We start from the raw sequence: 13,312 nt of genomic DNA, 5'->3' as shown, positions 1-13,312 counted from the left end.
GGAGTATTGGACCAACACTTCTAGAAAACGGGGTCCTTGCGGGCAACTCATTGGAGGGACACAAATAAATCTTTGCCGACTTTTTGCTGAAACTTACGAGCGTTCACACCTAAGCCTCTTACAAGTTCAGCTGTTTAGCTAAAATGAGCTCATCATCTAAATTTACACAATAATGAAGAAATCAGCTACAAAGGGAGACAATAAGAAAAACAATCAATACCAGAATTAGATTCCCTAGGCCATCCATCAGATGTTGGAATAATCAGGTGCTAGGCAGAAAATATACATAAACCTGGAAATGAAACAAGGAACAAGGATGTTTTCAAAGACTGGTAGGATCTCTAAAACATTTTTAAAGTACATGTCATTGATAAAGCTAAATACTCAAAGGTTGTTTAATACAACAAATTAAGCAGTGAAAAGAGTGAAATTATGCTGTTTAGAAAACTATGGAAGGTGAGATGTTCTCCCTAATTATATAAGATGATTTCTCTAAAAAATACACATTATTTCAAAGACTTATTGGCTGTGAAATAAGTTAAGGGTATTTCAAATGGCTTGTCTGCAAAGAAAGGTGAGACATAGGGAATCACAGAAAGCCGAGGGGATAATATATCAATATATACATTGCTATATGGTGAACTAATCCTTAGGCCGGCAACAGTGTAGAGGAATGGACCCTTAGAAACGTACAAGTAAGCAAAAATCTTTAAAAGTTCAAATCTTTATAAGTAAAAAGATTGATTAAAATGAATAACCAAGTGTTTTACTTGACATCAGAAAATCAAAACAATAAACCCTGAGAACATAGAAAAAAGATAAATAAAGATATGAGCAGAACTTAATACAACAGAAAACGTATAAAATTCAGGTGATTTAGTAAGTCCAAAGAATATTCTTTGAAAAGATTTAAAAGACACACTTTGATTAAGGAAAACAAAAACATAAGTAAAGAATATACAGAAAGAATCAGGACAATGTTATAGCAGAGAATATATGAAATGCCAGTAAATTTGAACATTTCTGTAAAGCGGACCATTTCCTAGCTCCTAAAGTTTACCAAAACTGACACAAGAGGAAATCATTTAAAGTCATCATGTCTGCACTTGGCATTCTCGTAACTCGGTGGCCAAAGAATGCAGCATCTGTAGTCCAAGGTAACCTGCGGAGAGGGGTCGTGGCTGAGGGAGGTTGGAAGACTGCCTTCACAGAGGGAGTTGGTGTGGCCATCTCTGCTGTGACTGAACAAAGGGCAGGGGAGCAGGGGGCCCAGTGTAGGGCCCTCAGAGCCCGGCAGACCCAGTGGGGTGTCACAAGCATTTAGGCCCAGGCCAAAGGGCGCCTTCTTTGTCTGCACAGCTGACCAAACTCTCACCTTTCCACTCAGGCCGCCCTCTTATTTGAAGTGTGTTTGGAACCTGTCCGCACAGTACACCTCGCTGCACAGCTAACCATAGGACAGGGCATCATAGCTTCCTGCCATGTGACCGAAGTTCGCAGGCAAATGTGTCCCTGGGACACATTCAGAGAGGCTCCTGCCCGGGCCACAGGCCGCCCACTGGCCCTGCCCCAGATCGAAGGCTGAAAAGCAGCCATGCCTGAGTCCACTGCCTCTCGAAGGAGTATTGGACCAACACTTGTAGAAAACGGGGTCCTTGCGGGCAACTCATTGGAGGGACACAAATAAATCTTTGCCGACTTTCTGCTGAAGCATACCAGCGTTCACACATAAGCCTCTTACAAGGTCACCTGTTTAGCTAAACATGAGCTCATGATCTAAATTTACACAATATTGAAGAAATCAGCTACAAAGTGAGACAATCAGCAAAAACAATCAATACAAGAATTGGATTCCCTAGGACATCCATCTGATGTTGGAATAATCAGGTGCAAGGCAGAAAATATACATAAATCTGGAACTGAAACAAGGCACAAGGAGGTTTTCAAAGGCTGGTAGGATCTCTAAAACTTTTTTAAAGTACATGTCGTTGATAAACATAAATACTCAAAGGTTGTTTAATACCACAGATTAAGCATTGAGAAGAGTGAAATTATGCTGTTTTGAAAACTATGGCAGGTGAGATTTTCTGCCTAATTATATAAGAAGATTTCTCTAAAAAATAGACATTATTTCAAAGACTTATTGGCTGTGAAATAAGTTAAGTGTATTTCAAATGGCTTGTCTGCAAAGAAAGGTGAGATGTAGGGAATCACAGAAAGTCGAGGGGAAAATGTCAATATATACATTGCTATATGGTGAACTAAGCCTTAGGCCAGCTACAATGTAGAAGACCTGACACTTAGAAACTTAAAAGGGAGCTGGAATCTTTAAAAGTTCAAAACTTTGGGCTTCCCTAGTGGCACAGTGGTTGAGAGTCCACTTGCCGATGCTGGTGATACGGGTTCGTGCCCCGGTCTGGGAGGATCACACATGCCGCGGAGCGGCTGGGCCCATGAGCCATGGCCGCTGAGCCTGTGCGTCCGGAGCCTGCGCTCCGCAATGGGAGGGGCCACATGGGGGAGGCCCGGTAACATAAAAAAATAAAAAAGAAATCAAATCTTTATAAGTAAAAAGATTTATTAAAATGAATAATCAAGTGTTTTAATTGACATCAGAAGATCAAAACAATAAACCCTGAGAACATAGAAAAATGATAAATAAAGATATGAGCAGAACTTAATACCACAGAAAACGTATAAAATTCAGGAGAGGTAGTAAGTCCAAAGAATATTCTTTGAAAATATTTAAAAGACACACTTAGATTAAGGAAAACACAAACATAATTAAAGAATATATAGAAAGAATCAGGACAATGTTATAGCAGAGAATATATGAAATGCCAGTAAATTTGAACATTTCTGTAAAGCGGACCATTTCCTAGCTCCTACAGTTTACCAAAACTGACACAAGAGGAAATCATTTAAGGTCATCATGTCTGCCCTTGGCATTCTTGGAACGCCCTGGCCTCAGAATGCAGCATCTGTAGTCCATGGAAACCTGCGGACTGGGGCCGTGGCTGAGGGAGGTTGGAAGACTGCCCTCACTGAGGGAGTGGGTGTGGCCATATCTGCTGTGACTGAACAGAGGGCAGGGGAGCAGGGGTCCCAGGGCAGGGCCCTCAGAGCCCGGCAGGCCCAGTGGGGTGTCACAAGCATTTAGGCCCAGGCCATAGGGCGCCTTCTTTTTCTGCACAGCTGCCCAAACTTTCACCTTTCCACTCAGGCCGCCCACTTAGTTGAAGTGTGTGTGGAACCTGTCTGCGCAGTATACCTCGCTGCAGAGCTAACCATAGGTCTGGGCATCGTAGCTTCCTGCCAGGTGACCGAAGTTCGCAGGAGAGATGATTCCCAGGTTCACACGCAGAGAGGCTCCTGCCCGGGCCACAGGCCGCCCACTGCCCCTGCCCAAGATCGGGGGCCGAAAGAAGCCCTGTCTAAGTCCCCTACCCCTAGAGGGAGTATTGGACCAACACTTCCAGAAAACGGGGTCCTTGTGGGCAACTCATTGGAGGGACACAAATAAATCTTTGCCGACTTTTTGCTGAAACTTACGAGCGTTCACACCTAAGCCTCTTACAAGGTCAGCTGTTTAGCTAAAATGAGCTCATGATCTAAATTTACACAATAATGAAGAAATCAGCTACAAAGGGAGACAATCAGCAAAAACAATCAATACCAGAATTAGATTCCCTAGGCCATCCGTCAGATGTTGGAATAATCAGGTGCTAGGCAGAAAATATACATAAACCTGGAAATGAAACAAGGAACAAGGATGTTTTCAAAGACTGGTAGGATCTCTAAAACATTTTTAAAGTACATGTCATTGATAAAGCTAAATACTCAAAGGTTGTTTAATACAACAAATTAAGCAGTGAGAAGATTGAAATTATGCTGTTTAGAAAACTATGGCAGGTGAGATTTACTGCCTAATTATATAAGAAGATTTCTCTAAAAAATAGACATTATTTCAAAGACTTATGGGCTGTGAAATAAGTTAAGTGTATTTCAAATGGCTTGTCTGCAAAGAAAGGTGAGATGTAGGGAATCACAGAAAGTCGAGGGGAAAATGTCAATATATACATTGCTATATGGTGAACTAAGCCTTAGGCCAGCCACAATGTAGAGGACCTGACCCTTAGAAACTTAAAAGAGAGCTGGAATCTTTAAAAGTTCAAATCTTTATAAGTAAAAAGATAGATGAAAATGAATAACCAAGTGTTTTCATTGACATCAGAAGATCAAATCAATAAACCCTGAGAACATAGAAAAATGATAAATAAAGATATGAGCAGAACTTAATACCACAGAAAACGTATAAAATTCAGGTGATGTAGTAAGTCCAAAGAATATTCTTTGAAAAATATTTAAAAGACACACTTTGATTAAGGAAAACACAAACTTAATTAAAGAATATATAGAAAGAATCAGGACAATGTTATAGCAGAGAATATATGAAATGCCAGTAAATTTGAACATTTCTGTAAAGCGGACCATTTCCTAGCTCCTACAGTTTACCAAAAGTGACACAAGTGGAGATCATTTAAGGTCATCATGTCTGCCCTTGGCATTCTCGGAACGCCCTGGCCTCAGAATGCAGCATCTGTAGTCCATAGTAAACTGGGGAGGGGGGCGTGGCTGAGGGAGGCTGGAACACTGCCCTCACTGAGGGAGTGGGTGTGGCCATCTCTGCTGTGACTGAACAAAGGGCAGGGGAGCAGGGGGCCCAGGGCCGAGCCCTCAGAGCCCGGCAGACCCAGTGGGTGTCACAAGCATTTAGGCCCAGGACAAAGGGCGCCTTCTTTGTCTGCACAGCTGACCAAACTCTCACCTTTCCACTCAGGCCGCCCTCTTATTTGAAGTGTGTTTGGAACCTGTCCACACAGTACACCTCGCTGCACAGCTAATCATAGGACAGGGCATCATAGCTTCCTGCCATGTGACCGAAGTTCGCAGGCAAATGTGTCCCTGGGACACATGCGGAGAGGCTCCTGCCCGGGCCACAGGCCGCCCACTGGCCCTGCCCCAGATCGAAGGCTGAAAAGCAGCCATGCCTGAGACCACTGCCTCTAGAAGGAGTATTGGACTAACACTTGTAGAAAACGGGGTCCTTGCGGGCAACTCATTGGAGGGACACAAATAAATCTTTGCCGACTTTCTGCTGAAGCATACCAGCGTTCACACATAAGCCTCTTACAAGGTCACCTGTTTAGCTAAACATGAGCTCATGATCTAAATTTACACAATATTGAAGAAATCAGCTACAAAGTGAGACAATCAGCAAAAACAATCAATACCAGAATTAGATTCCCTAGGACATCCATCTGATGATGGAATAATCAGGTGCAAGGCAGAAAATATACATAAATCTGGAACTGAAACAAGGCACAAGGAGGTTTTCAAAGGCTTGTAGGATCTCTAAAACATTTTTAAAGTACATGTCGTTGATAAACATAAATACTCAAAGGTTGTTTAATACCACAGATTAAGCATTGAGAAGAGTGAAATTATGCTGTTTTGAAAACTAGGGCAGGTGAGATTTTCTGCATAATTATGTAAGAAGATTTCTCTAAAAAGTAGACATTATTTCAAAGACTTATTGGCTGTGAAATAAGTTAAGTGTATTTCAAATGGCTTGTCTGCAAAGAAAGGTGAGATGTAGGGAATCACAAAAAGTCGAGGGGAAAATGGCAATATATACATTGCTATATGGTGAACTAAGCCTTAGGCCAGCCACAATGTAGAGGACCTGACCCTTAGAAACTTAAAAGTGAGCTGGAATCTTTAAAAGTTCAAATCTTTATAGGAAAAAAGATTGATGAAAATGAATAACCAAGTGTTTTAATTGACATCAGAAGATCAAAACAATAAACCCTGAGAATATAGAAAAAAGATAAATAAAAATATGAGCAGAACTTAATACCACAGAAAACGTATAAAATTCAGATCAGGTAGTAAGTCCAAAGAATATTCTTTGAAAAGATTTAAAAGACACACTTTGATTAAGGAAAACACAAACATAATTAAAAAATATATAGAAAGAATCAGGACAATGTTATAGCAGAGAATATATGAAATGCCAGGAAATTTGAACATTTCGGTAAAGTTGACCATTTCCTAGCTCCTACAGTTTACCAAAACTGACACAAGAGGAAATCATTTAAGGTCATCATGTCTGCCCTTGGCATTCTCGGAACGCCCTGGCCTCAGAATGCAGCATCTGTAGTCCATGGTAACCTGCGGAGAGTGGGCGGGGCTGAGGGAGGCTGGAACACTGCCCTCACTGAGGGAGTGGGTGTGGCCATCTCTGCTGTGACTGAACAATGGGCAGGGGAGCAGGGGGCCCAGGGCAGGGCCCTCAGAGCCCGGCAGGCCCAGTGGGGTGTCATAAGCATTTAGGCCCAGGCCATAGGTCGCCTTCTTTGTCTGCACAGCTGCCCAAACTCTCACTTTTCCTCTCAGGCAACAGACTTAGTTGAAGTGTGTGTGGAACCTGTCCACGCAGTATACCTCGCTGCACAGCTAACCATAGGTCAGGGCATCGTAGCTTCCAGCCAGGTGACCGAAGTTCGCAGGAGAGATGATTCCCAGGTTCACACGCAGAGAGGCTCCTGCCCGGGCCACAGGCCGCCCACTGCCCCTGCCCAAGATCGGGGGCCGAAAGCAGCCCTGTCTAAGTCCCCTACCCCTAGAGGGAGTATTGGACCAACACTTCTAGAAAACGGGGTCCTTGTGGGCAACTCATTGGAGGGACACAAATAAATCTTTGCCGACTTTTTGCTGAAACTTACGAGCATTCACACCTAAGCCTCTTACAAGGTCAGCTGTTTAGCTAAACATGAGCTCATGATCTAAATTTACACAATAATGTAGAAATCAGCTACAAAGGGAGACAATCAGCAAAAACAATCAATACCAGAATTAGATTCACTAGGCCATCCGTCAGATGTTGGAATAATCAGGTGCTAGGCAGAAAATATACATAAACCTGGAAAAGAAACAAGGAACAAGGATGTTTTCAAAGACTGGTAGGATCTCTAAAACATTTTTAAAGTACATGTCATTAATAAAGATAAATACTCAAAGGTTGTTTAATACAACAAATTAAGCAGTGAGAAGAGTGAAATTATGCTGTTTAGAAAACTATGGCAGGTGAGATTTTCTGCCTAATTAAATAAGAAGATTTCTCTAAAAAATACACATTATTTCAAAGACTTATTGGCTGTGAAATAAGTTAAGGGTATTTCAAATGGCTTGTCTGCAAAGAAAGGTGAGACGTAGGGAATCACAGAAAGCCGCGGGGATAATATGTCAATATATACATTGCTATATGGTGAACTAAGCCTTAGGCCTGCAACAGTGTAGAGAAATGGACCCTTAGAAACGTACAAGTAATCTGGAATCTTTAAAAGTTCAAATCTTTATAAGTAAAAAGATTGATTAAAATGAATAACCAAGTGTTTTACTTGACATCAGAAAATCAAAACAATAAACCATGAGAACATAATAAAAGATAAATAAAGATATGAGCAGAACTTAATACCACAGAAAACGTATAAAATTCAGGTGAGGTAGTAAGTCCAAAGAATATTCTTTGAAAAGATTTAAAAGACACACTTTGTTTAAGGAAAACACAAACATAATTAAAGAATATATAGAAAGAATCAGGACAATGTTATAGCAGAGAATATATGAAATGCCAGTAAATTTGAACATTTCTGTAAAGTTGACCATTTCCTAGCTCCTACAGTTTACCAAAACTGACACAAGAGGAAATCATTTAAGGTCATCATGTCTGCCCTTGGCATTCTCGGAACGCCCTGGCTTCTGAATGCAGCATCTGTAGTCCATGGTAACCTGCGGAGAGTGGGCGGGGCTGAGGGAGGCTGGAACACTGCCCTCACTGAGGGAGTGGGTGTGGCCATCTCTGCTGTGACTGAACAAATGGCAGGGGAGCATGGGGCACAGGGCAGGGCCCTCAGAGCCCGGCAGGCCCAGTGGGGTGTCATAAGCATTTAGGCCCAGGCCATAGGGCGCCTTCTTTGTCTGCACAGCTGCCCAAACTCTCACTTTTCCACTCAGGCCACCCACTTAGTTGAAGTGTGTGTGGAACCTGTCCGCGCAGTATACCTCGCTGCACAGCTAACCATAGGTCTGGGCATCGTAGCTTCCTTCCAGGTGACCGAAGTTCGCAGGAGAGATGATTCCCAGGTTCCCACGAAGAGAGGCTCCTGCCCGGGCCACAGGCCGCCCACTGGCCGTGCCCAAGATCGGGGCCCGGCAGCAGCCCTGTCTAAGTCCCCTACCCCTGGAGGGAGTATTGGACCAACACTTCTAGAAAACGGGGTCCTTGCGGGCAACTCATTGGAGGGACACAAATAAATCTTTGCCGACTTTTTGCTGAAACTTACGAGCGTTCACACCTAAGCCTCTTACAAGGTCAGCTGTTTAGCTAAAATGAGCTCATGATCTAAATTTACACAATAATGAAGAAATCAGCTACAAAGGGAGACAATCAGCAAAACAATCAATACCAGAATTAGATTCCCTAGGCCATCCATCAGATGTTGGAATAATCAGGTGCTAGGCAGAAAATTAACATAAACCTGGAAATGAAACAAGGAACAAGGATGTTTTCAAAGACTGGTAGGATCTCTAAAACATTTTTAAAGTACATGTCATTGATAAAGCTAAATACTCAAAGGTTGTTTAATACAACAAATTAAGCAGTGAAAAGAGTGAAATTATGCTGTTTAGAAAACGATGGAAGGTGAGATGTTCTCCCTAATTATATAAGATGATTTCTCTAAAAAATACACATTATTTCAAAGACTTATTGGCTGTGAAATAAGTTAAGGGTATTTCAAATGGCTTGTCTGCAAAGAAAGGTGAGACATAGGGAATCACAGAAAGCCGTGGGGATAATATATCAATATATACATTGCTATATGGTGAACTAATCCTTAGGCCGGCAACAGTGTAGAGGAATGGACCCTTAGAAACGTACAAGTAAGCAAAAATCTTTAAAAGTTCAAATCTTTATAAGTAAAAAGATTGATTAAAATGAATAACCAAGTGTTTACCTGACATCAGTAAATCAAAACAATAAACCCTGAGAACATAGAAAAAAGATAAATAAAGATATGAGCCGAACTTAATACAACAGAAAACGTATAAAATTTAGGTGATTTAGTAAGTCCAAAAAATATTCTTTGAAAAGATTTAAAAGACACACTTTGATTAAGGAAAACAAAAACATAAGTAAAGAATATACAGAAAGAATCAGGACAATGTTATAGCAGAGAATATATGAAATGCCAGTAAATTTGAACATTTCTGTAAAGTGGACCATTTCCTAGCTGCTAAAGTTTACCAAAACTGACACAAGAGGAAATCATTTAAAGTCATCATGTCTGCACTTGGCATTCTCGTAACTCCGTGGCCTCAGAATGCAGCATCTGTAGTCCAAGGTAACCTGCGGAGAGGGGGCGTGGCTGAGGGGGGTTGGAGGACTGCCTTCACAGAGGGAGTTGGTGTGGCCATCTCTGCTGTGACTGAACAAAGGGCAGGGGAGCAGGGGGCCCAGTGTAGGGCCCTCAGAGCCCGGCAGACCCAGTGGGGTGTCACAAGCATTTAGGCCCAGGCCAAAGGGCGCCTTCTTTGTCTGCACAGCTGCCCAAACTCTCACCTTTGCACTCATGCCGCCCTCTTATTTGAAGTGTGTTTGGAACCTGTCTGCGCAGTACACCTCGCTGCACAGCTAACCATAGGTCAGGGCATCATAGCTTCCTGCAAGGTGACCGAAGTTCGCAGGCAGATGGGTCCCTGGGACACACGCGGAGAGGCTCCTGCCCGGGCCACAGGCCGCCCACTGGCCCTGCCCCAGATCGAAGGCTGAAAAGCAGCCATGCCTGAGTCCACTGCCTCTCGAAGGAGTATTGGACCAACACTTGTAGAAAACGGGGTCCTTGCGGGCAACTCATTGGAGGGACACAAATAAATCTTTGCCGACTTTCTGCTGAAGCATACCAGCGTTCACACATAAGCCTCTTACAAGGTCACCTGTTTAGCTAAACATGAGCTCATGATCTAAATTTACACAATATTGAAGAAATCAGCTACAAAGTGAGACAATCAGCAAAAACAATCAATACAAGAATTGGATTCCCTAGGACATCCATCTGATGTTGGAATAATCAGGTGCAAGGCAGAAAATATACATAAATCTGGAACTGAAACAAGGCACAAGGAGGTTTTCAAAGGCTGGTAGGATCTCTAAAACATTTTTAAAGTACATGTCGTTGATAAACATAAATACTCAAAGGTTGTTTAATACCACAGATTAAGCATTGAGAAGAGTGAAATTATGCTGTTTTGAAAACTATGGCAGGTGAGATTTTCTGCCTAATTATATAAGAAGATTTCTCTAAAAAATAGACATTATTTCAAAGACTTATTGGCTGTGAAATAAGTTAAGTGTATTTCAAATGGCTTGTCTGCAAAGAAAGGTGAGATGTAGGGAATCACAGAAAGTCGAGGGGAAAATGTCAATATATACATTGCTATATGGTGAACTAAGCCTTAGGCCAGCTACAATGTAGAAGACCTGACACTTAGAAACTTAAAAGGGAGCTGGAATCTTTAAAAGTTCAAAACTTTGGGCTTCCCTAGTGGCGCAGTGGTTGAGAGTCCGCCTGCCGATGCTGGGGATACGGGTTCGTGCCCTGGTCTGGGAGGATCACACATGCCGCGGAGCGGCTGGGCCCATGAGCCATGGCCGCTGAGCCTGTGCGTCCGGAGCCTGTGCTCCGCAATGGGAGGGGCCACATGGGGGAGGCCCGGTAACATAAAAAAATAAAAAAAAAATCAAATCTTTATAAGTAAAAAGATTTATTAAAATGAATAACCAAGTGTTTTAATTGACATCAGAAGATCAAAACAATAAACCCTGAGAACATAGAAAAATGATAAATAAAGATATGAGCAGAACTTAATACCACAGAAAACGTATAAAATTCAGGTGAGGTAGTAAGTCCAAAGAATATTCTTTGAAAATATTTAAAAGACAAACTTTGATTAAGGAAAACACAAACATAATTAAAGAATATATAGAAAGAATCAGGACAATGTTATAGCAGAGATTATATGAAATGCCAGTAAATTTGAACATTTCTGTAAAGCGGACCATTTCCTAGCTACTACAGTTTACCAAAACTGACACAAGAGGAAATCATTTAAGGTCATCATGTCTGCCCTTGGCATTCTCGGAACGCCCTGGCCTCAGAATGCAGCATCTGTAGTCCATGGAAACCTGCGGACTGTGGCCGTGGCTGAGGGTGGTTGGAAGACTGCCCTCACTGAGGGAGTGGGTGTGGCCATATCTGCTGTGACTGAACAGAGGGCAGGGGAGCAGGGGTCCCAGGGCAGGGCCCTCAGAGCCCGGCAGGCCCAGTGGGGTGTCACAAGCATTTAGGCCCAGGCCATAGGGCGCCTTCTTTTTCTGCACAGCTGCCCAAACTTTCACCTTTCCACTCAGGCCGCCCACTTAGTTGAAGTGTGTGTGGAACCTGTCTGCGCAGTATACCTCGCTGCAGAGCTAACCATAGGTCTGGGCATCGTAGCTTCCTGCCAGGTGACCGAAGTTCGCAGGAGAGATGATTCCCAGGTTCACACGCAGAGAGGCTCCTGCCCGGGCCACAGGCCGCCCACTGCCCCTGCCCAAGATCGGGGGCCGAAAGAAGCCCTGTCTAACTCCCCTACCCCTAGAGGGAGTATTGGACCAACACTTCCAGAAAACGGGGTCCTTGTGGGCAACTCATTGGAGGGACACAAATAAATCTTTGCCGACTTTTTGCTGTAACTTATGAGCGTTCACACCTAAGCCTCTTACAAGGTCAGCTGTTTAGCTAAACATGAGCTCATGATCTAAATTTACACAATAATGAAGAAATCAGCTACAAAGGGAGACAATCAGCAAAAACAATCAATACCAGAATTAGATTCCCTAAGCCATCCGTCAGATGTTGGAATAATCAGGTGCTAGGCAGAAAATATACATAAACCTGGAAATGAAACAAGGAACAAGGATGTTTTCAAAGACTGGTAGGATCTCTAAAACATTTTTAAAGTACATGTCATTGATAAAGCTAAATACTCAAAGGTTGTTTAATACAACAAATTATGCAGTGAGAAGAGTGAAATTATGCTGTTTAGAAAACTATGGAAGGTGAGATTTTGTGCCTAATTATATAAGATGATTTCTCTAAAAAATAGACATTATTTCAAAGACTTATTGGCTGTGAAATAAGTTAAGGGTATTTCAAATGGCTTGTCTGCAAAGAAAGGTGAGATGTAGGGAATCACAGAAAGCCGAGGGGATAATATGTCAATATATACATTGCTCTATGGTGAACTAAGCCTTAGGCCAGCAACAGTGTAGAGGAATGGACCCTTAGAAACGTTCAAGTAAGCTGGAATCTATAAAGTTCAAATCTTTATAAGTTAAAAGATTTATTAAAATGAATAACCAAGTGTTTTAATTAACATCAGAAAATCAAAACAATAAACCCTGAGAACATAGAAAAAAGATAAATAAAGATATGAGCAGAACTTAATACAACAGAAAACGTATAAAATGCAGGTGATTTAATAAGTCCAAAGAATATTCTTTGAAAAGATTTAAAAGACACACTTTGATTAAGGAAAACAAAAAAAGTAAAGAATATACAGAAAGAATCAGGACAATGTTATAGCAGAGAATATATGAAATGCCAGGAAATTTGAACATTTCCGTAAAGTGGACAATTTCCTAGCGCCTAAAGTTTACCAAAACTGACACAAGAGGAAATCATTTAAAGTCATCATGTCTGCCCTTGCCATTCTCGGAACTCCCTGGCCTCAGAATGCAGCATCTGTAGTCCATGGTAACCTGCGGAGAGGGGGCGTGGCTGAGGGAGGTTGGAAACCTCCCTCACTGAGGGAGTGGGTGTGGCCATCTCTGCTGTGACTGAACAAAGTGCAGGGGAGCAGGGGGCCCTGGGCATGGCCCTCAGAGGCCGGCAGACCCAGTGGGTGTCACAAGCATTTAGGCCCAGGCCAAAGGGCGCCTTCTTTGTCTGCACAGCTGCCCAAACTCTCACTTTTCCACTCAGGCCACCCACTTAGTTGAAGTGTGTGTGGAACCTGTCCGCGCAGTATACATCGCTGCACTGCTAACTATAGGTCTGGGCATCGTAGCTTCCAGCCAGGTGACCGAAGTTCGCAGGAGAGATGATTCCCTGGTTCACATGCAGAGAGGCTCCTGCCCGGGCCACAG

The sequence above is a fragment of the Mesoplodon bidens genome (genome assembly GCF_964165515.1).
Source record: "Mesoplodon bidens genome assembly, chromosome: Y".
Lineage (NCBI taxonomy): Eukaryota > Metazoa > Chordata > Mammalia > Artiodactyla > Ziphiidae > Mesoplodon > Mesoplodon bidens.
This window is presented reverse-complemented; position numbering follows the sequence as displayed.